This window comes from Lissotriton vulgaris, unplaced genomic scaffold (genome assembly GCF_964263255.1).
Source record: "Lissotriton vulgaris unplaced genomic scaffold, aLisVul1.2 SCAFFOLD_2699, whole genome shotgun sequence".
Classification (NCBI taxonomy): domain Eukaryota; kingdom Metazoa; phylum Chordata; class Amphibia; order Caudata; family Salamandridae; genus Lissotriton; species Lissotriton vulgaris.
The window spans coordinates 21,459-46,239 of record NW_028245175.1 but is presented as its reverse complement, the minus strand read 5'-3'; positions in this window follow the sequence as shown (position 1 = coordinate 46,239).

Below are 24,781 nucleotides of genomic sequence, written 5' to 3'. Positions count from 1 at the left end.
GCCAGATATTTCTTCGTTGTTTTGCTGGTGTTATCTTGTCCGAATAATTTTTGTTTTGTGACCTGAAGCCTGATAAACATCATTGCATGCTGTAGCTCACATTTGTTTTGTGAAGCTAAGAGACCTATGTAATGTTTATTGATGCTGTTAGCGCTGAATCCAAGTTGCGTAATATGTTTCTTATATTTGATGTAATTCCGTGTGAATAACTGCTATTGTTATATGCGTACGGCTTTTTGTGTAACTCTTGACCATTGTCTTTAATCCGTCCCATTCCCCGGATGAATAGTGCTTGTTTATTGCCCCAATCAAAAGTTGGCTGTTTCACTTTTGTGTTTGTACATCCTCATCCTCGTCCTCGCTTCCTGCCACATATTTCTCTTTGTTTTGTTGGTGTAATATTGTACGAATGTTTTTTTGCTTTTTGGCCTGAAGCCTGATCAACATCCTTGCATGCTGTAGCTCACTTTTGGGAAGTATATTTTGTGTGTAACGTATCTGATGCACTACTCCGTAGACCCCCTTTTTTTCCGTCCTAAAAGTTGTTTATGTCTATGAAAATGGCATAACATTCATCAATTTGCAGAGTGGGTGAATGATGCAGAGTGGGTGACTGAAGAAGAGTGGGTGACTGAAGCAGAGTGGGTGACTGAAGAAGAGTGGGTGACTGAAGAAGAGTGGGTGACTGAAGCAGAGTGGGTGACTGAAGCAGAGTGGGTGACTGAAGAAGAGTGGGTGACTGAAGCAGAGGGGGTGACTGAAGAAGAGTGGGTGACTGAAGCAGAGTGGGTGACTGAAGCAGAGTGGGTGACTGAAGAAGAGTGGGTGACTGAAGCAGAGTGGGTGACTGAAGAAGAGTGGGTGACTGAAGCAGAGTGGGTGACTGAAGAAGAGTGGGTGACTGAAGAAGAGTGGGTGACTGAAGCAGAGTGGGTGACTGAAGCAGAGTGGGTGACTGAAGAAGAGTGGGTGACTGAAGAAGAGTGGGTGACTGAAGCAGAGTGGGTGACTGAAGCAGAGTGGGTGACTGAAGAAGAGTGGGTGACTGAAGCAGAGTGGGTGACTGAAGAAGAGTGGGTGACTGAAGCAGAGGGGGTGACTGAAGAAGAGTGGGTGACTGAAGCAGAGTGGGTGACTGAAGCAGAGTGGGTGACTGAAGAAGAGTGGGTGACTGAAGCAGAGTGGGTGACTGAAGAAGAGTGGGTGACTGAAGCAGAGTGGGTGACTGAAGAAGAGTGGGTGACTGAAGAAGAGTGGGTGACTGAAGCAGAGTGGGTGACTGAAGAAGAGTGGGTGACTGAAGCAGAGTGGGTGACTGAAGAAGAGTGGGTGACTGAAGCAGAGTGGGTGACTGAAGCAGAGGGGGTGACTGAAGCAGAGGGGGTGACTGAAGCAGAGGGGGTGACTGAAGCAGAGGGGGTGACTGAAGCAGAGGGGGTGACTGAAGCAGAGTGGGTGAATGATGCAGAGTGGGTGACTGAAGCAGAGTGGGTGACTGAAGCTGAGTTTGTTCAATTAGGCATTAGAAATGTTAATTACTTTACTGTGTTAAGGTTTTATATTTTAATGGATGCATTTCTTTAACTTATTAAAATAAAAATTTGATAAGTAAACACACTTGAGCTTCATATTGTTTCGAAATTTACCCCCATGTATTTTCAAAATCTGAACTAATGATGTCGACACATGGTATTCATCCATCTCCAAGATGCCCTCTGAATGAACTAAATTTCAAGAACAAGAAAATAATTGACACGTCATCAACCCTAAATTAAACACTTGTATAGTTTCACTACCAACTATAAAGCTCTTAATATGTTTAGAACAGATAGGGACACACATTGCTATATTTTTTATTCTTTGGTTTGGGCCTGGCATAATGATGGGTTGTTTGACTTTGGAAAGATAACATGTCGGAGGACGTCTCCACACAAAGAGTATAGTGCAGGCACACAATATAGACCCCATCAGATTTGGAACCACATGGCTCACTGCTTAAATCAAGGTCAATCATTGATCTGCTGTTGGTTGTTGGGTTGTGAGTGAGCCTATTAAAGACCATATTTTGCAGGTGCTTGAAGGAAGAAGAGGTTGTTGTTGGAGGCGGTGAAAGGGTAAACACATGTTGTTTTAGTACGAGTATAATAGTTTGATGAAGCAGAGGGAGCTGAAAGCCACCAGCATCCAATCCGAACCTATCCATACAGCCTTCCACTCAGCTCTATCTTGCTGAATACCTACCGTACCACCTGCGTGTCTGTCTGTCTGTCTGTCTGTCTGTCTATCTATCTATCTATCTATCTATCTATCTATCTATCTATCTATCTATCTATCTATCTATCTATCTATCTATCTATCTATCTATCTATCTATCTATCTATCTATCTATATATATATATGTATATATTTATTTATCTGTCTGTCCATCCTATGTGAAGTGGCTCATCGAATTGTAGCTGGCATGTTTACTCTATTGCAACAGATTGAAACCTAACATCTTTAAATGCTGATTTAACACGTCAGCTGCACTTGCTGCTTCATCATCCTTGGCAGCGTTTCATTGCCTCAGAAATACCCATTCAGCTGACATCATTGCTTAATTGCTGTATAAAGACATTATCTGACATCAACGTACTGTTCCCGGACTGGATTTTCGAGTGATGAATTACTAAATTAATAGCTGTGTTCCTACTTCAAGTGAAGCTACAATGCTCAGCGATTATCCACACATGTAGTGTCAATGTTCATCAATATACATGGACAAAATTATATTAGCAGGGAAATTGACTTTTAGAAAATGCAATAGGTCTCGCAATAGAAGAGTTTGACATTTTTTGTTTTGCAAATGGATGAGTGGCGTTGCGTGGATGAGTGGCGTTGCGTGGATGAGTGGCGTTGCGTGGATGAGTGGCGTTGCGTGGATGAGTGGTGTTGCGTGGATGAGTGGCATGTGTGAGTGGCGTTGCGTGTGTGAGTGGCGTTGCGTGTGTGAGTGGCGTTGCGTGTGTGAGTGGCGTTGCGTTTGTGAGTGGCGTTGCGTGTGTGAGTTGCGTTGCGTGTGTGAGTGGCGTTGCGTGTGTGAGTGGCGTTGCGTGGATGAGTGGGGTTGGAATGCAATAGGTCTCGCATTAGAAAAGTTGTAGTTATTGGTCTTGTAAAAGACATATTTTATTTATTTTTTCGTTGTTAAAATTGCTAAATTAATGGCTTTGTCATTTACAATGCCAATAGTTATAACTTTTGCGAATGTGACACCTATAGCATGTGGAATGCAACATGTTTTGTATGTACGTGACTTATATGGCAGCTCTGGTCGTTATGCTACATCTCTAGAGAGCAGGAGAGTGCAGCAGGGGAGAGAAGCACAGCAATGCAATAATATGTCTCGCATTAGGAAAGTTTGAGCTATTGGTATTGTAATGGACACATTTTTTATGTATGTGCTTGTTTTTAAAATTGCGAATTAATAGCTTTGTTATTTACAATGCCAATAGTTTTATCTTTCGCAAATGTGACACCTATTGTAACACAATATGTGTTGTGAGGGTGAGTGAGGGTGAGGGGTTGAGGGTGAGGCGTTGAGGGTGAGGGGTTGAGGGTGAGTGAGGGTGAGGGTGAGTGAGGGTGAGGTGTTGAGGGTGAGGGGTTGAGGGTGAGTGAGGGTGAGGTGTTGAGGGTGAGTGAGGGTGAGGTGTTGAGGGTGAGTGAGGGTGAGGTGTTGAGGGTGAGTGAGGGTGAGGTGTTGAGGGTGAGTGAGGGTGAGGTGTTGAGGGTGAGTGAGGGTGAGGAGTTGAGGGTGAGTGAGGGTGAGGGTGAGTGAGGGTGAGGCTGAGGGGTTGAGGGTGAGTGAGGGTGAGTGAGGGGTTGAGGGTGAAGGGTTGAGGGTGAGTGAGGGTGAGGGTGAGGGGTTGAGTGTGAGTGAGGGTGAGGGGTTGAGGGTGAGTGAAGGTGAGGCATTGAGGGTGAGTGAGGGTGAGGGTGAGTGAGGGTGAGTGAGGGTGAGTGAGGGTGAGTGAGTGTGAGTGAGGTTGAGGGTGAGTGAGGGTGAGGGGTTGAGGGTGAGTGTGGGTGAGGGTGAGTGAGGGTGAGTGAGGGTGAGGGTGAGTGAGGGTGAGGGTGAGTGAGGGTGAGGCTGAGGGGTTGAGGGTGAGTGAGGGGTTGAGGGTGAAGGGTTGAGGGTGAGTGAGGGTGAGTGAGGGGTTGAGGGTGAAGGGTTGAGGGTGAGTGAGGGTGAGGGTGAGGGGTTGAGTGTGAGTGAGGGTGAGGGGTTGAGGGTGAGTGAGGGTGAGGCATTGAGGGTGAGTGAGGGTGAGGGTGGGTGAGGGTGAGGGTGGGTGAGGGTGAGTGAGGGTGAGTGAGTGTGAGTGAGGTTGAGGGTGAGTGAGGGTGAGGGGTTGAGGGTGAGTGTGGGTGAGGGTGGGTGAGGGTGAGTGAGGGTGAGGGTGAGTGAGGGTGAGTGAGGGTGAGTGAGGGTGAGGGTGAGTGAGGGTGAGTGAGTGTGAGTGAGGGTGAAGCGTTGAGGGTGAGTGAGGGTGAGGGGTTGAGGGTGAGTGAGGGTGAGGGGTTGAGGGTGAGTGAGGGTGAGTGAAGCTGAGGGTGTGTGACGGTGTGTGAGGGTGTGTGAGGGTGAGTGAGGGGGTGTGAGGGTGAGGGTATGTGACGGTGAGTGAGGGTGTGTGAGGGTGTGTGAGGGTGAGTGAGGGTGTGTGAGGGTGAGGGTGTGTGAGGGTGAGTGAGGGTGTGTGAGGGAGTGAGGGTGTGGGTTAGGGGGTGTGAGGGTGAGGGTGAGGGTGTGAGGGTGACTGAGGGTGTGTGAGGGTGAGGGGGGTGAGGGTGTGTGAGGGTGAGGGTGAGTGAGGGTGTGTGAGGGTGAGGGTGTGGGACGGTGTGTGAGGGTGGAATGCAATAGGTCTCGCATTAGAAAAGTTGGAGCTATTGGTCTTGTAAATGACAAATATTTTATTTATTTGTTATTTTTTAAAATAGCTAAATTGTTATCTTTGTCATTTACAATGCCAATAGTTATAACTTTCGCGAATGTGACACCTATAGCATTTGGAATGCAACATGTTTTGTATTTACGTGACTTAGATGGCAGCTCTGGACGTTAGGCCACATCTCTAGAGAGCAGGAGAGTGCAGCAGGGGAGAGAAGCACAGCAAGGGGTGTCGGAGGATAGGGGGGGCAGCTGGGGTTCTTGGTGCTGGCTTCACTGGCCCGGGACCGTGGGGGTCGGTCCTAGGCTAGCTTGTGGGTTGGTGATGGGCGGAGTAGGGGCAAGGGGTCTTGTGCTGCACGCAGGCAAGGACATCGCGTGGTGGCAAGTAATTGTGAAAGTTACAGTTTAAAGGGAAGGACGAGGCGGATATTACATGTGTAGCAACATCATATTGTTGGAGGTCACTGGTTGGTGAAGAGGCACGCAAGGTATACTGGAGGGATTAGGCATATATTTGTGAGTACGGAGCTGGTGGGGGCTCCCAGCAGAGGCGACCAGTAAATGGAGCGATTAAGGCATAGAATGTTATTAAGAGCGGTCCCAGTGAAATGTACGGGTGGTTGGGCTCGGGGTGATAGCAGGGTGCAAAAGAGAAACTGTGGTAGAAGGAAAGGGCGCAAAAGGGATTGGGGGGATGGGGCACCAACGCAGGCAGCCACAGAAGACCCGGCGTAAGGGGTAAGTGGTAGGAAAAAGGGGTCGGCAGAGTAAAGGAATTGGTAAGACAAGGAGAATAGGGAGGGCGCATCAGCTGCGGGGTGCGAAGGTTAGGGGCTCTGCTGGGAGGGAGGGGGCTCCGGGAGGGCCAAAGGGGTGGGGGGGCAGGACAGGCAGCGATACGGAAGGAATGGAGGAAGCTCGGGCATAGAGGGGTCCAGCGGGCATAGAGGGGCCCAGCGAGGCTACCAAAGAGCAGAGGCATGGGTGGCATACACAGGCCGGCAGAGAGTGACTGACGAGAGCACAAGCAGTGGGCCGGAAAGTGAAGGGTGCGGGCGTCGGAGAACCTCGAGGAGGGAAGGCAGATAAGGGGAGGGGGGAGGAGAAATGCAACATGGCGGGCAGGGGAGGGGGCGAGGGGGGGAGGAGAAATGCGACGTGCGTGTGAGGGAAATGGCTGATGACATGGGGGAGTGCGCTGAAACTTTCGAGAGGATCGAGTGCTCAGGCAGTTGTGAGCAAAAAGTACGGGAAGACGGAGGGCATTTCTGTGGGGAGGGGGGAGGAGAAATGGGACACGGCGGGCAGGGGAGGGGGCGGAGCGGGGAGAGGGAACAGACGGAGGGAAGCCAGATAAGGGGAGGGGGGAGGAGAAATGCGACACGGCGGGCAGGGGAGGGGTCGGAGCGGGGGCCTGGAGTGCGAGGGGTTTTAACATATGGCTGGGGAGTTGCAAAGACCGTAAGACGGCGGGCAGGGGAGGGGGCGGAGCGGGGAGAGGGGAGAGGTGCGACACGGCAGGCAGGGGAGGAGAGTAGGAGGAGGAGGGGGGAGGAGAGGAGGGGAGGCACGGCCTAGCGGCCGTGCAATCAAGAAGTGAGGGGGCGGAGCTGGGGGAGGCAGTGAGAGAGAGAGTAGGCAAGGCAGGCGGCTGGGGGCATGTGCACGCGCTTTTAAGCTCAATGCGCCTGCGCATTGAGCTTAAATTTCTCGTGCACTGCAAGGAATCGCCACGATTCCTTGCAAGTTGGTTAAAGAGTGGATAAGCCCCCATAGTCTCGCAAGCTCGATGCGCATGCCCATCGACAGGCGAGACCTAAAAAGAGTGAACCCCGGTTTTTCAAATTTCAAGAAATTTGTCTTGTGTCCCAGTTTTCATAGGGGGCTAACTGAAAGAGGCACATTTTTATGTATTCCATTGGAGGACTGGCTAGTTTCTGTTATCAGAAAGCAATTTAATTAGCAGGTATGAAACGGTGTTTAAAATGGCCTTTTATTTATTTCCTTGGCATTTCGATGTTGATAAGCACTGTCATCCCATACCCCTCAGTTAATGTAAAATAGTCGTTCTTCTTTTAGATTTTTTTAAATATACAGTTTTTTTGTTGTCTTATGTGTGACCAAAATAGCAGAAGAGATAGAAAGATAGACTAAGAGAATGTGAAAACTAAGTGAGAAATAGCATGAGAGAATGAAATAGGGTAAGAACCAGAGCAAAAGAGAAACACATTAACATGAAAGTGACTGCAAGATCAAGGGAATTATAGAATAGAGTGGAAAAGTCAAAGGTTAGCATTTATATATCTCCCTCGTTGGCATGTGGAGAGGTGTGGCTCACTGGTTAGAGGCGGCAGACCCGAGTGCAGAGAACGGCCCGGGACCAGGGTTCGATTCCCGACGCGGCAGGGTCTTGGACCAGGGTCAGCGGACTGATAATTCTCGCATCGGTGCCTACTCTGACCGGGGAGCACACTCGGCAACTCTGGGCATTAGCTTGCCTCATCTCTACAACGGCCCCCCACAGACGCCAGGGATGCCTGGTTTCACCCTGGAGATACCCAGAAAAGGCACCATCTCACAGGGAAAACCAGGACGGGTTCCCCAGCGGTCTACAGCGCCGGGACACTCGGGTAGAGTAACTGTGCGCTTTACAAGTATCCCACATTTACATATAATTTGTGAGATGATGGATATCAGCCAGAGATTGTCAGATATGATGTCCCCCTTATTGAGAGTGCTTAAAGGTGCAAACTCTGCAAGTAGGGTGGAGAGTGAGAAAGATGAGAATGGAGAGCAAGAGGAAACCCAATGGTATCAGAGAACAGAGTGAAAAAGAGGAAAGAAATAGGGTGATGCAGACAATGGTTGAGAAGAAGAGCAAATAAGGCAAAAATAAAGAGAGAGATAAAAGGAGACAAAGATGAGGATGAGAGAAGAACAGAGGGATAAAAAGAGCAGCAGAGCTAGCAGAAGAGAACAAGATCAAGAGAGCGAAAATACAACAGACAGTGTGACATAAAAAGTAAAAGCCAGAAAAAAAAGAGTGAGAAAAAACACGATTGAAAGAAAAAAAGGCTGTTGAAAAAGAGGAAGAGAGTTAACAGAAAATAGTGAGATAACAAGGGAGAAAGAAAGTGAGACGCTAGAAAGAGAAAGTAAGAGATAAAGTAAGAGCATGAAGGTCCACTTGAGTGAGGGAATGAGAGGCTGAAAAGGATAGAAGAGGGACCACATTCGTGAGAGACATGTAAGGAGAGAAAGTAAAGTGGACTGAGAAGAAAGGATGCAGAGAAGGAATTTGTGATGTTAAAGGTTTTTTTCTCATAAATTGACGTACTTTTCATAAATACTATAACCAGGCGCTGGTAGCAATGTCTTTTGCACGGGGATTTACTAATGAAAATCAAAACAATTACACCACTTGTAGGTGGTGGGAATAAAGAAAAATCAGCAATATTGGTCCATTAAAAAAATTCAGGATAAACAGTTTTGAAGTTAACTCACAATAGAATGGAACATCGACTTTCAGTGCCAACTAGTTCTCACAGGAAAATACTGTCTGTAGACTGCTGTTTTAGGGAAAAAGTATGCCACAGAGTAATCGCAGGCACATCTGTGAAGTATAAATAGTCCAGTAATCATGATCTATACAAGACTTTGATTGCCAACGTGCTGCACTCCAAAGAGTAGGCAGTCGAAGCAGTTACAAATGGAGGCTGCATAGATTGAGAGAGAGAGAATTTACTAACTAGCCTATGGCTTAACTGGAAGATCCTATTATAAATTGATATCTTTGAGCGTAGAGGTAAGGGCTGAGGAGCACATTGGGTGTCAGTGAGTACCCGAAAGTGGATAGGATCACTCATCAGTGAGGCAGTAAAGCCAGAATCTCAGAAAATGCAGACCACTGCCACCTGGGGATCTGTGTTCGAGTCTCGGTAACAACGCCAAAATCTTCTGTGATTCTGGGCAAATCACTTAATCTCCCCGGGCCTATAATGAATGTGTGTCTGTCCTCCTGTAACTTAACTGGTGCTATGTAAAGCGCTCTGATACCCGATTTGGTTCGGGTCTAGTTCGCGCGATATAAAACTCTGCAAAAAAAATAATAATCACATGTGAGTTTTAATTGCGACAGTGCCCTGTCCCTCAGGGCCAACTAGCCCTCCTGTTACCTCCAGTAAGCCCCATACAGCTGGATTGCAGATAGAGTGTTCAAAGGCCATGCCACCTTTTTACACCTTCTGCAAACGCGACTCCTGGCGCACTGCTGCTCAGGGGATGAAGTTCACTTTAGTCCTGAGGGCCTCAGGACACAACAGGACCTCATTGCCCCATCAACAATGCGCCACAAGGCGCGTTTGCAAAGTGGTGTAAAAAAGGGCGTGGCCTCGGACCACCTCTCAGCAATCCCTCTGTGTGGTGCTTGCTGGAGGTACCTGGTGGGCTAGTTGGCCCCTAAGGACCCATAAGATGCGAGGGGACTTCATCCCCCTACCCAAAACGCGCCAGAAGGCGTGTTTTCAAGTGGTGCAGGGAGGGGGCGGGGCCTCTGGCGAGATCCAGCTTCGGTTTTCTTTTTTCTTTTTTAGGAGGGGGCTGTGTGGCCCGCCTTCTCTTAACATTTTTTGAGCCCCGGGGACCACATCCCCCGGGGCCTGGCCTTGTTTTATTTATTTTTTTACAGGGCGGTGGTCCCCATGCTCCTGGGTCACTTGTGAGCCCGGGGACCCAATCCCCCAGGACCTGGCCTTGTGTAAAAAGAAAATTGCCTGGAGGGGGCAGCGTGGCCTCACTCCCCAGGGCCACCTCTAGCCCCGGGGACCACATCCCCCAGGGCTGCCCTTCCATTAAAAAAAAAAAATCAATAAACTAAAGGGGAGGGGGCTTTGTGGCCCTCCTCCCGTGCCATTTGTGGCCCCAGGGACCCCATCCTCGGGCCGACCCTCAATTTGGAGGGAGCCCCAATGCCCCAACGGTCCCTGCCAGCTCCTCGCCTCCTGCGGGAGCCATAATTGCTTTTGGGCAAGGGGAGCTGCTAACATGCAGCTCCCCTTGCCCATAAGCAATTCTGCTTTGCTTCTTGGAAGCGAGAGCAGGTTTCCTGCTCTCGCTTCTAAGAAGCAAAGCAGAGTTTGCTATGGCATAGCAGGAGACATTGCAGCTGGCTCTAGGGGGTCATGGTCCCCAGGCCATCAAGGGCTCTAGAATGGGGGCTGTGCAGCCCCCTTCCCAACGAGTACAAAGCCCCTTGGAGGTGGTGCCCGGGGCCCAGGGTGTCATGAATTCACCCACCTGTACTCTGGTTTGTTCCTTCGTTGATGCCTCTATTACCCAACTCCCTCTGAACTCCACCAGAGAGGCAAGGATAGGATTCACTTGCCACCCTGATCGAACCTGGGGGGGTGGGGAGGGGGGAATAGGGATGAGAGAAAAGAGAAGACACACTGGATTCTTGTAGACCGACTTGACAATTCAGTCGTGTAGAATGTCTCTCGAGAAAGAAAGGCAAAGTGTTACTGGGCTTCAGTTTTCAGCTCGTGTATAATCTTATAAATGTACCCTGTTAGACGGGACCTGGAGGGTCGGCCGAGGACAAGGGGAGAGGTCTCCGGGGAGAGCCGTCTCCAGCGATCGTACAGACAAGTAACTTCCCCCCCACAGATGGACACCACACAAAGATAAGGTTTAACGTTCTTTATAAGCATATCTTGAAGTACGGTAGTATGGTACAAGGAGGTCAGGACACAGGGGTCCCCTCGATTCTAGTCTCTTTGAAGGAAAAGGGGGTAGCGGGACAGTCTTTTTACCGAACTGGTAGTGGATGAAATGATGGTTAGCTCACAATCCTCGAGCTCGGCGTTCTAGGAGGTCGGGCCGCGGCAGCGCCAGCAGGTCCCGAGGAGATCGTAGGTGGCAACGGGCCGCGGCAGCGCCAGCAGGTCCCGACGAAGATGGTGGTTGCAACGGGCCGCGGCAGCGCCAGCAGGTCCCGACGAGGATGGTGGTTGCAAGGGGCCGCGGCAGCGCCGGCAGGTCCTGACGAGGATGAAGGTTGCAGAAGGCCGCGGCAGCGCCAGCAGGCAGGACGACAGTTCACAAGGCAGGGCTGCGGCAGCGCCAGCAGTCCGTCAAGGATGAGTTCTTCACAGTGTCTCTCGACTCCAGGATACAACTGCCTTCCTGCTCTGGAGCTGCCCCAGTTATAGGTCTGGCCCCCTTTGATGTCCGGACCCTCGCACTTGGAGGTCGGGAGGTCCGGGATGAGGGAGTCCAGACACCCAGCAGGGGGGTGGAGCCAGCGCCCGGGGAGGCTGGGGGCGATCGGCACCTGGCGGGGGAGAGCCATCGAAACTCCTCTCTCCCATTGACCTGCCAAGTGGTCCGTTCACCTCCTGGGTGGATGGTGGTGCCGGGATGTCGGGGCCTGGCCAGGCCCGGGGTTAGGGTCGAGCTGAGGCCACGCGGCCTCGTGGTGTAGTGTCCAAGATGGCGGCTGGGCCCGGGCAATGGTGCTGGCGGTGGCCCGGGCCAGTGATACAGAGATGTTCGGGGGCAGGCGTCCCGTGTGGGACGGGTCCCGGGTGGCTTCTGTGAGTAGCTTCTGGAGGGGCGGTGGCCTGGCTCTGTCATGCGGGGAGGGAGCGAGCCCTTTTCTGGGGCCTGTCCAACATGCGTCCCCCCCAGCTGAAGGCGGGGAGAGTCACCCATCCTCTTGGGGACTCTCGTCGTCGAGGCGGAAAAAGCGTGACAGGCCATCCGCATTGGCGTGGTCTTGGCCAGGGCTATGCTCCACAGTGAAGTCTATCCCCTGCAGGGAGATGGCCCATCGCAACTGTTTGGGATTCTCCCCCCGCATCTGCATTAACCATTGCAGGGGGCGATGATCTGTTTGTACCCGAAAGTGGGTACCGAAGAGGTAGGGTCGGAGCTTCTTGAGGGCCCACACCACTGCGAAGGCCTCCCGCTCGATGGTACTCCAGCGCTGTTCTCTGGCCAGTAGGCGTCGGCTGATGAAGGCCACTGGTTGGTCGATTCCCTCGGGGTTTAGTTGGGAGAGGACGGCCCCAATCCCATGGTCTGAGGCATCAGTCTGGACGATGAACTCACGGCTGTAGTCGGGGGCCTGGAGCACCGGGGCGGTGCACATGGCGGCCTTCAGTTTCTCGAAGGCCGCTTGATAGTCTGGGGTCCAATTGACCGTTTTGGGATGCTTCTTGGATGTGAGTTCCGTTAGGTTCCCCACGATGCTGCCATAGTCCTTCACAAACCGCCGGTAGTATCCGGTGAGCCCCAAGAAGGCTCGTACCTCGGTTTGGGTGACGGGGGGCTGCCAGGACTGGATGGCAGCGATCTTGAGTTGGAGAGGGGCCACCAGACCGCTCCCCACTTGGTGTCCGAGGTAGGTCACGGACCCTTGGCCGATTTGGCATTTGCTGGCTTTAATGGTGAGGCCAGCTCGCTGAAGGGCCTGCAGGACCTCTCGGAGGTGGCAGAGGTGGTCTGACCAGTGGCGGCTGTAGACTGCGATATCGTCCAGGTAGGCGGCGCTGAAGTCTTCGAGGCCCGCCAATACCTGGTTCACAAGTCGTTGAAAAGTGGCTGGAGCGTTTTTCATACCGAAGGGCATCACCGTGAACTGGTAGTGCCCATCCGGGGTGGAGAAAGCGGATCGTTCTTGGGCTCTGGGGGTGAGGCCGATCTGCCAGTAGCCCGCTGTCAGGTCAAAGATGCTTAGGTAGCGGGCAGCCCCCATGCGGTCGACCAGTTCATCTGCTCGGGGGATAGGATGAGCGTCGGTTCGGGTGACAGCGTTCAGACCCCGATAGTCGACGCAGAACCGGAGCTCGGGGGTGGTGCCCGGGGCACCCGCTTTGGGTACCAGTACGACTGGGCTGGCCCAGGGGCTGTCTGAGGGCTCGATGACTCCGAGTGTGAGCATTTTGGCGACCTCTTCTTGGATGCAGGCGCGCACCCGGTCTGGGACTTGGTACGCCCGGTGTCGGATAGGAGGACTGTCCCCGGTGTCCACGTCGTGAAGGCACCAGGGGGTGACCCCGGGGGTGAGGGAAAACAGGTTTGCAAATTGCAGCAGGAGGGTCCGGCAGTCCTGGTGCTGTTCCGGGGTCAGGGCATCGGAGAGTCGGACCCCGTCCACGGAACCATCTCTTTCACGGGTCCTCAGTAGGTCAGGGAGGGGCTCGGAGTCTTCTTCCGCCCCACTGTCTGTGGCCATCAGTAGGCTGAGCTCCGAGCGCACGAAGTGCGGTTTGAGTCTGTTGGCGTGGAGGACCCGGAGGGGGTTTCGGGGGGACTCCATGTCGATGAGATAGGTGACAGGGCCCTTGCGTTCGACCACCTTGAAGGGTCCTGTCCATTTATCTTGCAAGGCACAAGGTTCGGTGGGGGACATCACCCACACCTGCTGACCAGGTTCGAACTCAATGGAGGAGGCATGTTGATCGTACCATTTCTTCATGTCCTCCTGACTGGCCTCAAGATTGGCTTTAGCGATCTCCCTGAATCGCCTGGTCTGGTTGCAGAGGGTCAGGAGGTACTTATAGACGGCTGGAGGGGTTTTCAGGGGGGCCATTTCCCATTCTTCTTTAACTAGGCTGAGAGGCCCTCGGACAGGGTGTCCGTACAGGAGCTCGAAGGGGCTGAAACCGAGGGACTTCTGGGGGACTTCTCGGTAGGCGAAGAGGAGGCACGGGAGTAGCACGTCCCACTGGCGGTGTAGGGGTTCCTCCAGCCCCATAATCATCCCCTTGAGTGTGCGGTTGAACCGCTCGACCAGTCCGTTTCCTTGCGGGTGATAGGGGGTTGTGAATCGGTAGGTGACTCCGCACTGCTGCCAGAGGGATTTCATATATTTCGAAATAAAGTTCGTGCCCCGGTCACTGACGACCTCCCGGGGGAAGCCCACTCGCGAGAAGATCCCCATCAAGGCTCGGCCTACCACTGATGCTGTCACTGTTCGAAGGGGAATGGCCTCGGGATAGCGGGTGGCGTGGTCCACCAGGACCAGGATGAATCGGTGCCCTTGTGCTGTTCGGGGGTCCAGGGGCCCCACAATGTCTATTCCCACCCGTTCGAACGGGGTGGTGACGACGGGGAATGGTTGCAGGGGTGCCTTGAGTTTTCGGCCGCTCTTTCCGCTGGCCTGGCAGGTGGGGCCGGCCCGGCAGTGGTTGGAAACGTCATTTCGCATCTTTGGCCAGTAAAAGTGGGTCACCAGACGGTTGTAGGTTTTGTCTTGCCCCAGGTGCCCAGCCAGGGGGACATCATGTGCCAAGTTCAAAAGGAAGTCTCTGAAGCGGAGGGGCACCACCAGCACCCGACTGGCCCCCAATTCTGCGATTCTCTGCTCGCTGTACAGTAAGTCATTGTCCCAGTAGATCCAGTGCGCCCCTGCGGTGTCTCCCGCGCTCTGGGCGAGGGCTTGCTGTCGGAGTCCATCGAGGGAGGGACAGGTATTTTGCTCCTGCCGGAATTGTTCTTGGGTGGGCCCCCCCTCTTAACGCCACTGAGCCAGGTCTGGAAGGTCCTGGGGCTGAGCGGGCTCTTCCTGGGCTTGTTCTGGGGGGTCAGTATGGACGGTGTCTTCCTCTGGGGAAACATCCGTTACAACGCGGATGTTTCAACGCGGTGCTGTTACGACGCGTCCGTAACAACGCAAGTCGTTACCACGACTTGCGCTGGAGGGCGCTAGAAGATTAAAAATAGTATATTTACTATTCCAACACCTTCCCTAGTGTCCACGGGGACTGGTGTTAGAATAGTAAATTATACTATTCGATATCTGCGCCCCCAACGCAAGTCGTGGTAACGACTTGCGTTGTAAGGGACGCGTTGTAACAGCACGCGTTGTGACGGTACGCGTTGTACCGTCACCAATCCCTTCCTCTGGAGTGATCGGGGGAGGAGGTGCTGGCCATTCGGGTTCTTCGGGTCTGGGGATGGCACGGGCAGCCATGGACCGGGTTGTTACGCAAGCCCAGTCCGGGAGGCCCAACATCCCCAGGTGTTCTCTTCTCTCAACGGCCGCCCACGGGGAACTCTCGAGATCGTTTCCCAGGAGGCAGTCCACGGGGGCATCATCGCGGACAGTCACTTTTAGCATGCCGGACACTCCTCCCCATTCGAAGGGGACACAGGCCATCCGACACAGGCTCTCAGAATTGTCGGCTGATTGGACGGGGCAAAGAACGTTTGGCAGGATTTGTTCTGGGGTCACCAGGTGACAGCGGACGGCCGTCACACTGGCCCCTGTGTCACGCAGGGCTTCGGCCTTGCGTCCATTTATGTTCACCCACTGGTTGTATTTTCTGGTGTTTGCGGGTAGGGGGACCCGCGGGATCATGTCTCTTCCCCCTAGGCAAGCCAGGACCATGGCGGCAGGTTCCCACTCGGGCTGCTCTTCCTCGTATTCTTCATGCTCTTCGGAAGTTTGTTCTTCTCCTAGGGCGGTGGCCGCGACCTGGCGGGGCCCGGGAGTCTGGTTCTTTGGGCAGTTCGGGTCGCTGGCATAGTGCCCGACCCGCTGGCACCGATGGCAAGTAACATTGGCTCGGAACCCGGGGCGCATCGGAGGGTTCCCCCACCCAGCCGGGGGCGGGGTGTTGTTGGCGGGAGCTGCCGGGACGGCATCTCTGCCCCGGCCCTGGCCTCCTCCTCCTCGGGGACGATGGTGACCTTGGTTGTTTAGGTTCTGCTCGTTTGGCCCACTCCGGGCCACTCGGGTGCTCTCCCAACGGTCAGCCTCAGCGGCGAGCTGCCGAGGATCAGTCAATTTACTGTCGAGGAGGTGCTGCCTGAGCTCGACGAAGCAGTTGTTGGAGAGGTGCTCCCATACAATGAGGTTGAAGAGTTGCTCGTAGGTGGTTACGCGGCTACCCTTGATCCATCCCTCGAAGGCTCGGCTGAAATAGTTCACATATTCCACCCAAGTTGTACCCGGGATCCGGGTGCAGTCGCGGAACCTCTGGCGGTACATCTCGGGCGTGAGCCCATATCGAGTGAGGAGGGCGGCCTTCATGTGATCATAGGACGTCATCTGATGGTCCGGGAGCTGTAGCAGGGCATTGCGGCCTTCATTGACGAACCTCCCCCATAGGCCGGCTCCCCAGTCACTTCGATCGATCCGGTGGGAGGTCATGGCGATCTCATAGGCCTTGAACCACTGTTGTATGTCGTCGTTCCGATAATATTCTCGGACGACGTCTTTGGGGATGTGGACCTTTTGTTCTGTAGCGCCTGGGGGGCGCGGTTGCTCGGGCACCCCTAGTTCTTTGTTTTGTTTTCGCAGTTTGATTTCAGCTAGCTTGCGCTTGTGTTCGTATGCCAGTCTTTTCTCTTCGAGTTCTCTTTGTCTTTGCTTTTCTTCCCGCTCTTCTAGGAGCCGTAAGTGTTCTAAGTTCAGTTTTTGTTCCGCTAGTTTCAGTTCTCCGTCCAACTTGAGCCGTGCCAACTCTAATTCGTGGAGTCTGTTTTTTTCTCGTTCTTGGATCTCTTCCCGGGAGAGACCCGCTCTCCTTTCTTCGGGAGAAGTGGTGTTTGTCTCTGGTGCTTCGACGTCTTGGTCCCGGGGTCTGACGGCACTGGTTTCCGCCCAAGATTCTAGGGGGTGTTTGAAGTCCTCTTTCGTGCTCAGACCGGTGGTAGCAATGCCTAGTTCTATGCAAAATTGTTTTAGCTCTCGATGGCTGTACTCTTCTAATTTCTCCATCTGGAATTTCTCTGTGGATCCGCTCTCTTTGGTTGACATTGTGGTTTAGTCGTGGGGTGAGTTACTCTCTGTACGGTACGCGTTGGTTCGGATCGCGCCGCTGGCCACCAATGTTAGACGGGACCTGGAGGGACGGCCGAGGACAAGGGAAGAGGTCTCCGGGGAGAGCCGTCTCCAGCGATCGTACAGACAAGTAACTTCCCCCCCACAGATGGACACCACACAAAGATAAGGTTTAACGTTCTTTATAAGCAAATCTTGAAGTACGGTAGTATGGTACAAGGAGGTCAGGACACAGGGGTCCCCTCGATTCTAGTCTCTTTGAAGGAAAAGGGGGTAGCGGGACAGTCTTGTTACCGAACTGGTAGTGGATGAAATGATGGTTAGCTCACAATCCTCGAGCTCGGCGTTCTAGGAGGTCGGGCCGCGGCAGCGCCAGCAGGTCCCGAGGAGATCGTAGGTGGCAACGGGCCGCGGCAGCGCCAGCAGGTCCCGACGAAGATGGTGGTTGCAACGGGCCGCGGCAGCGCCAGCAGGTCCCGACGAGGATGGTGGTTGCAAGGGGCCGCAGCAGCGCCAGCAGGTCCCGACGAGGATGAAGGTTGCAGAAGGCCGCGGCAGCGCCAGCAGGCAGGACGACAGTTCACAAGGCAGGGCTGCGGCAGCGCCAGCAGTCCGTCAAGGATGAGTTCTTCACAGTGTCTCTCGACTCCAGGATACAACTGCCTTCCTGCTCTGGAGCTGCCCCAGTTATAGGTCTGGCCCCCTTTGATGTCCGGACCCTCGCACTTGGAGGTCGGGAGGTCCGGGATGAGGGAGTCCTGACACCCAGCAGGGGGGTGGAGCCAGCGCCCGGGGAGGCTGGGGGCGATCGGCACCTGGCGGGGGAGAGCCATCGAAACTCCTCTCTCCCATTGACCTGCCAAGTGGTCCGTTCACCTCCTGGGTGGATGGTGGTGCCGGGATGTCGGGGCCTGTCCAGGCCCGGGGTTAGGGTCGAGCTGAGGCCACGCGGCCTCGTGGTGCAGTGTCCAAGATGGCGGCTGGGCCCGGGCAATGGTGCTGGCGGTGGCCCGGGCCAGTGATACAGAGATGTTCGGGGGCAGGCGTCCCGTGTGGGACGGGTCCCGGGTGGCTTCTGTGAGTACCTTCTGGAGGGTCGGTGTCCTGGCTCTGTCATGCGGGGAGGGAGCAAGCCCTTTTCTGGGGCCTGTCCAACATACCCGATTAATCTGAACACCCTAAATGACTTCTTTGGGTCAAACATCTGCTTTGGAACTCTTAATTGGGTATACCGGAATTACCCTTGACCTTTTCTCAAAAGGATTCTTGAAACTAAAAGAAAGAATAAACCAAAAAAACACTACAGGTGCACTAATAATCTGTGATTGCTCAAATTATCTCAAGAGTTACTGATTTCCTTTACAATATTTGCTCCGTAATTTCACATTAAATATATATAAATAATAACAACAATCGAGCTCTCTGTTTCCTTTCAGTCTTCTAATCAGACTCCAGGTATTTACACAAATGTCTGTTTTACTTTAACATTCTTTACTTACTCAATGTCCTTCAAGTCCTTGGATTGTTTCAGGAAGAGTTTTAAAACGTTCTCTTGATTTATAGAAGGTCAAGAGGTCTGCCACAGTTTTCATAGAGTTTAAATTCTTACTGGTATGTGTTCAAGCATGCTAACGCTTTACCATGCAGAGCGAGGTGTTGCTTGGCAACCCTTTGTTGATTCTCTTTTCTTTTCTCTTTTGCAGGAAATCGGAAACCGTGCTGGGAGAGGATTTGGAGACGGAAATTCAGAAACAGGAAGGGACGTCTGAAATGTGATCTGGGCAGCAAGAACACAGCCGAAGACACTGAGTGAAGACAGTGAAGGAAGCAGGGTGGAGCGCTGAAAAGCTTTGGATGCTCTCCCACCCACGTCTGGAGTCAGGTGAGTGTTTAGGCTTGAAGCGAAACATCGGGAACCAAGTAGGTGGGGTTTAAATAGCTTTGGGTCTCAGGTTTTCTCACGTGTGCATGTGAAGGTGATTTGGGTCTTAGATCTTGCCCAAGTAATTCACATGTACATGCCAAGACCGTTTACACATGCAGGAAATGCCTCCTGCCCCCCCAAAGGTCTTCGTATGTGACAGGGTTTTTCCGGATGCAAGGCAGGGAAAGATCTGACCAATCTTGGAGTATGTACATGTGTGTCTGGTTCTCAGGATCTTTCTGACGCATCATAACCCTTCCAGTCAATTAAATACTGTAATCGACCATGTATACGTTTTGCATCTATAATGCGATTTACTTCATATGCAATATTGTCTCCAACTACAACAGGTGGAGGAGGGTTGTCTTTTCGTGTGGATGGATCATGTGGTTTGAGCAAAGATACATGCAGAACTGGGTGGATGGCATATTCCGAGGGCAAAGTTAATCTCATTGAAACTGGATTCAAAATGGTATTTATGGGAAAGGGGCCGATGAACCTAGGGTTTAGTTTCTTGGGGCCTTCAATCTGGATATTTCTGGTTGATAACCAGACGAGATCCCCTACTTTATAGGGTGGTGCTGGTGTTTTGTGTTTCGACTGATAATTTGACCTTTTGTTTATTTTTGGCTAAACTACCCTTGGCTTGTTCTTGAAATTCTCGCAATTCTGTTAATTCTTTTGGTCACAGCAGGCATAAATCTGGAAGGATGGCAGGAATAGATCGTGGATGTAAGCTAGTTATAAAAAAAGAAAGGGGAACAGCCTAAAGCTGCATGGTAGGACCTCATCCCAATGTGCCTATATAATGGAGGTTAGGCACCGTAGACTTTGTTCAAGGTATTGATTAACTTTTTCTGTCTGGCCTTCAGTCTGTGGGTGAGAAGCGGAGGATAATGCTATTTCAATTCCTAAATGTTTGCACAACTGACTCCAGAATTTTGAAACGAATTGAGGCCCCCTGTCGGAAATTATTTTACTGGGAAGGCCATGTAGTTTTACAATATGGTTTATGAACACTTCACTAAATTCTGTAGCTGCTGGTAGTTTTTGTAAACAAATAAAGTGCCCCATTTTAGACAAAAGATCCACAACTACTAAAATTGCAGTGAAGTTATGGGATTTAGGCAAATCTGTGATGAAGTCCAAACTGATAGTATGCCAGGGAAGCGGAGGTATGGGCAATTTTTGTACAAGACCTTTAGGGGATGAATGGAAGGACTTTTGTCGTGTGCACACAGGGAAGGCTTTTATATATTGTTGGACTGATGTCTGATGTTTTTCCACCAGAAATGCCGCGGAAATAACTCTAAAGTTTTATTGACCCCTGGATGTCCTGCTGTACTAACATAATGATTCCAGTGTAATATCTGTTGTCGCAAGTTTTCTTGAGGGATAAACAGTTTATCCTTGTGGAAGAAGTAACCCTCAAATATGGTGTTTTGTTTCTGAGCTCGGCATTGATGTTCATTTACCACCTGAACACTCAATGTAACTTGGTCTGAAAAGGTGTCCGCTTGTGTGACTGCCACTATTTTTTCAGAAGGAATTATAATTTGTCTAGATTCGTTTGTGAAAAGGATGTTAGCGTAACAAAGAATTCACAAAGTGTCAGACAGGAGTTGCTTTTGTCTAGGGCAGTACGTTATGATGAAATCCAATTCACAAAAAAGAAGTAACCAGCGCATCTGTCTGGGATTGAGTGCCTTAACTGTGGTGAAAAACGGGAGATTTTTATGGTCTGATAATATGGTAATTGTATGCTTTGCACCCAATAAATTGTGTCTCCGTTCAAGAAAGACTGCTTTAATTGGCAATAACTTGCGTTCTGCATTGGTATAATTCTGTTCAACTGGTAACCTTTTGCGCGAGTAGAAGGCAATTGGGTGTCACTATCTTAGAAAATTTAGATATGAAGCTCCTATCAGAATTGGCAAAACCTAGTACTCGCTGCGTGTCTTTTACAGAAGAGGGAGTTGGCCAATTTAAAATTGCTTCAACCTTTTTTGGGTCCATGATTATTCCTTCGGGAGAAAGCCAATAACCTAAAAATTCGACCTTCTTTGTGTTAAATACACACTTTTCAAGTTCCACATACAAAGAATTGTCTCTTAATCTTTGTAGAACTGAGCGAACATGTGTAGTATGCTCTTCCTCAGTCTTGGAGAAGGCCAGTATGTCATCAATATATACGATGACACAGGCATGTATGTATGTATGTATGTATAGGCATTTTATATAGCGCACTACTTACCCGTAGGGTCCCAAGGCGCTTCGACCGCTGCGAAACCCTTCCTGGCTTCCCTGAGAGATGGTCCCTATTGGGTATCTCCAGGGTGAGACCAGGCATCCCCGGCGGTCTGGTGGGGCCGTTAGTGAAGATGAGGCAAGCTAATGCCCAGAGTTGCCGAGTGTGATCGCTGATCAGAGTGGGCACCGAGGCGAGAGAATTATCGAGTCCGCTGACCCTGGTCCAGAAACCTGCCGCGCCGGGAATCGAACCCTGGTCCCGGGCCGTCCTCTGCTCTCGGGTCTGCCGCCTCTAACCAGTGAACCACACTACTTCACTGTCACATCAAGTTAATCACGTAGGACTTCATTGATGAAATACTGAAACACTGCCGGGGCATCACAGAGACCGAATGGCATTACTGTATATTCGAATAGACCATATTTTGTGCAAAAGGTGGTCTTCCATTCGCCTCCCTCCTTAATACGAACAAGGTGATATGCGCCCGTAAATCCAATTTAGTATAAATATTTGATCCTTTGATTTGATTCAGCAAGACTGAGCTAAGAGGTAATGGATAACGATTTTTAATCGTTGCCTTGTTAATTGCGCGGTAATCTATGCACGCCCTCAGATCGCCAGATTTTTTAGCTCCAAAGAAAAGTGGCGAAGAGACTGGTGACGTAGAGTGTCTTATAACACCAATCTCTAACAGTTTGTTTAAGTATGTTCTCAAATATTGTTTTTCAGGCTCAGTTAAGGCGTATATCGTACTACAGATTAAGACTGCACCAGGGATCAAGTCTGTCCTGCAGTCGAACACTCTGTGTGGTGGTAATTTAGTTGCTCGGACAGGGTCAAATACATCAGCATAGTCTTGATATTCGCTGGGTAACTGTTGAGAATCTTGTTGTAAGGTAGAACAAAATAATGGAGTTATGGGATCTTGAGTTTCCGAATAACAATGATTTCTGCAAAAGGAGGAGTCTAAAGTGACAGTTCTTTTAATCCAATCTATCTTCAGATTATGTAGTTCTAACCAAGTACTCCCAGTATGACACCAAAAGTGGGTGTATCAATTAGATCAAAAACAGTTTCTTCAGTGTGCCCATTTTCTCCACCTATGGTCAAAGGTTTGTTATGAAACTTAATTAATCCAGAGGCTAAAGCTGAGCCGTTTACAGCTCTGACTGGTTCTGGTTCAGATTTTGCAGCTCGAGTTGTTCCTAATTTACTGGCTAATTCCAAATTAAATAAAATTGCCTGTAGCCCCAGAATCAATCAGAACAGCCAAGCTGTGTCTTTCTTGAGTTGTTATAATAAAGGTTACCCTAATTGTAAAGTGCTTCGGAGTACGATTAACAACATTAGTGGCATACTGTGAGATCTGTACTGAAGTTGTTCTCAAAGAAACGTTCTCTTTTTTCTCCGAGAAATCTAGTTTTCTGACTCGCTCAATGGTTTGTCTAATATTGCTATAGCTTTCCTTTTGTTAGTTTTAACTGGATAATCCTTTGCAAAGTGACTTGCCTTACCACAATGAAGACACAAATTGCCCTTTCGCCTGCTTTCTTTTTCTTCTGCAGGAAGTTGTCCTTTCAGACCACCAATCTGCATTGGTTCCACATGTGTGTTCTTTTCTTCTGTTTCTTTTTTCTCAACTCTAAAATGACAAGTTCTTAAATCACTTCTGGGTCTTTCACTCTTTCGCTCTCCCAATCTGTGATCTAACTTAACCACTAGATCTTGTCACTAACATAAATGCTCTCTCCATGATAGAAAACCTTGTGGGCAACCGTCGGGCTTTGCTGCGTAGGGCCAGCCATCTGCAAATGGAACGGACTCCATTCCATTTCTGTACTGGGTGCCATTCCAAGTACCCTCGCGCCGACCTACATCAAGTTTGTAACTTGTGCCTCTCTCCGCAGCACAAGGAGGAAGACTACGACGCTTGTAAGTCGTTTCGGTCCAAGAGGACTCTACCCGATTTTCTTGTTTAATTTGTCGGGAGGTCAGTAGAATGAATATAGAATTTTGTAATGGTCTGGCGTAGGCCATATTCATTTGCTCCATGTGCCGTTGTCGGCCAACACATGATTCTGTTTTCACCCTGGCATGTGCAGGTTGTCAGCTCATCTGGTTCTGTTTACTGATTATGTCAAAATGAGGTAATTTGAATTTTTATGGTCAAGTAATGTCCCCTACCATGAACCCCACCGTCTCCATGTACGTGCTTAAAGTACATGTAACTTCCCTCCTCGACCAGCTATGAAGACGCAAATACATTTGCGTCCAACGTTAACATGTTATCTATCAGATCCACCATGAATGGATTAATAATTCAGTTCCTAAGTATGCCATGCCAACGTCTTTGCATGGTGCACTTTCACGTTTTCCTGGCTATGTTGAGCTAGGCCCTGATTTCTGCCATCGAATCCTTTCTGCTCTCTGCCTCCTGAAAGCTGCAGCCTGGATCTGCGTCCATTAACTTTTCCTTACTCCCTGCGTGGCGAGCGGTGCCCGGCTCGGCCTGCTTGCCTGCCAAAAACAGTATTTTGCCTTCGAGTTATCAGTATAGCCAAGTTCAGCTCTTCGAAAACACATTCCAGTCTAGCGAAGTAGATAAACAATCCCCCGACTGCAGAGCAAAGGGCCAAGCCTTCCTGTCTCCTTCAAGTAATTCACTGCTCTTGTTACCATGGTAGGTCCATGGCCCCCGCACATTGCACGTAGTCACATATGCATGCAGTACAGAATAGCCTCTGCCCGAGAGACCTTTCACTCTAGACACTACATCCTCCAAACACAAGATATCAGATATGTTATAGGTTTAGGTTGTTCTGACATGCCAGACTTCTGTCTCTCCCCAGTAGTGCTAAATGTCAAGTCCCCTGCACCCTCCAGCTTCACGTCAATCACACGTCATGCCGCCTGCGCGCGCATCTCAGCTATAGGTTTCTGCTGACACTGCAAGATTCTTCTATGTATCCACCCACTTGTGACACGTTTCATGTGACGCCTCTAGCACACACCTCCGTGTACGCCCTCGTGCACGCCTTTCTGTTACGCACATGTGTTCTTATCTCGTTTCTTTCAGCTGTTACGCCTTCTGTATTCATCACCACTATATGCATTTACTATATATATTGTGTACTGTTAATAAAGCATTGTCTATCCCTTCCTGAACCTTAGTGGTGAAAGGAACATGATACCATGGTTCGAACCATTCCATTACATGGAATAAAACCCCTTTGACTCAGACTCCACGGACTCTGCCTCTCATTTCTGATTGAGCTATTTATTGAACTTTACCGCATAGAAATTAAGCATACGGTAAATATTTATTTACCACATAATTTGGCGCCCGAACAGGGACCCCTCCCCCACCCCACGCGCCGGCGATGCGTCGCAGGCCTTGCCCCCTGCCACAGCTGTGACGGACAACTACGCGTACCCGCAGGATTTCCTGTATCTCCCTCAGGCCTACGGAGGTGACGGAGACTGCGATCGACATCCAGACGAGGCGGTGAGGAGTGCGGAGGATCCCAACCAGAGCCCAGCCGAGACAGCAAGGTCCGAGGTGTCTAGAGGCCCACCAGTTCCGAAGTATCTGTGACGTAACGTGTCGAGTCGAGTCCAGTCCGGTCCAGTCCAGACGAGTTTCCGAGGCCTTCCGTTCCGTGCTTCCCGGTGAGTACCGTTGCTGGGGACGCATCTAGACGGGTGCATTACTATGTATCCGGTCAAGACGGGTTTGGGTACACAGATCCGGTCTGCACTGTTTTAGCAGTGTATCTGTGCTGTTTAGCAGCACATACAGTATTTCCGTTATTCAGCGATTCAGTTTTGTTTTCGTTATAGAATTCATTCATAGTCAATATCTGTTCGAAATGTTTC